Raw genomic sequence first — 319 nt, 5'->3', positions numbered from 1 at the left:
CCGGGCCTCTAGTAATAAATAATCAGTAAATACCTGTGATTGTCACTATCCAAATTTACAGGTGAGAACATTAGGACTCAAACAAGTAAACTGCACAAGATCACTGCTGCCACACTCCAGAGCCCACTCGTCCCCATGGCTCCTTGGGACAGTTAGTTATGAGCAGCTGCAGCCTCCAGGCAGAAGTGGAAGTGGGGACAGAGGGTGAATCTGGGGTACAAGCTAGTTAGAGGCAGGACGCATATACACAGAGTGCCCAACACATGAGCATGTCATGTACTCAGAAATACCTGCAAACTCTAAGTGCAGATGTAACACC

Source organism: Myotis brandtii, unplaced genomic scaffold (assembly GCF_000412655.1).
Source record: "Myotis brandtii unplaced genomic scaffold, ASM41265v1 scaffold1084, whole genome shotgun sequence".
NCBI classification, from domain to species: Eukaryota; Metazoa; Chordata; class Mammalia; order Chiroptera; family Vespertilionidae; genus Myotis; species Myotis brandtii.
This window is presented reverse-complemented; position numbering follows the sequence as displayed.